This window comes from Schistocerca americana, chromosome 10, assembly GCF_021461395.2.
Source record: "Schistocerca americana isolate TAMUIC-IGC-003095 chromosome 10, iqSchAmer2.1, whole genome shotgun sequence".
NCBI lineage: Eukaryota > Metazoa > Arthropoda > Insecta > Orthoptera > Acrididae > Schistocerca > Schistocerca americana.
In genome coordinates, this window is record NC_060128.1 from 203,061,488 (window position 1) to 203,062,572 (window position 1,085).

Genomic DNA, 1,085 nt, shown 5'->3' on the forward strand with positions numbered 1-1,085 from the left:
CACAAGCCACACATCACGCCAGGAAATGCCAAACGACGCCTCGCTTGATGTAAGGAGCGTAAAAACTGGACGATTGAATAGTGGAAAAACGTTGTGTGGCGATCCAATGGCAGGGTGTGGGTATGGCGAATACCCGGTGAACGTCATCTGCCAGCGTGTGTGGTGCCAACAGTAAAATTCGGAGGCGGTGGTGTTATGGTGTGGTCGTGTTTCTTCGTGGAGGGGGCTCGCACCCGTTGTCGTTTTGCGTCGCACTATCACAGCACAGATGATGTTTTAAGCACCTTCTTGCTTTCTGCTGTTGAAGAGCAATTCGGGGATGGCGATTGCAGCTTTCAACACGATCGAGCCAGTTAAATAAAAAAAGATTCTAACTGCTACAGACTCTAACGACTAGGAGGCATATGGTTAGTGAAAGAAAGATTTTGTTGAAGAGCAAACAATGTATTTAGAAAAGTTTACCTTATTCATACGACATCTAGTCCTAAAAATTACGTAGTTGTCAATAACTCCACTGCCCAAATATTATCAACCAAACATCCATCTTCAAACATTTCCTTGCGTATTTTCTTACAAACACATTTCATCTCACTTTACAATGCATATGCTACTAACGCAGAGTCTCCACTAAGAATATCAAGTCTGCACTCGCTGACTGCTGGTCCATCCTACCACAGGATGCGATACTAACACAGTCTATAGCGCTCCCAACATTCAAACAGGCTACTTACAAATTGTCTGGAATATTTCAGTAGCTAGCAGTTCTTGCAATTCTTTTTCCTATAGCTTATTTTCCAACATCTGTCCACCGTTTCAACATAAATCTACCTTTCTGGCAGTGAGTGTGTAGTGGGCTGTTTCTGCTTCTGTAGAAAAGTGTCAGGAGGATCACTCTTTCAGAAGCAATCTGGTTCTTAAGCTCCTATTTAATACTATGGGAATGAACTGAACGAGTTTCGTTCTGTCTAAATGTTAGCAACACGTAAGTACATTTCAAAAATCAGTGTGGAGTGTGTATGGTGCAAAAGACTGTAGCATTAAAGGAACATTTATTAATTACGCAACGGAGTACATTATAGAGCGTC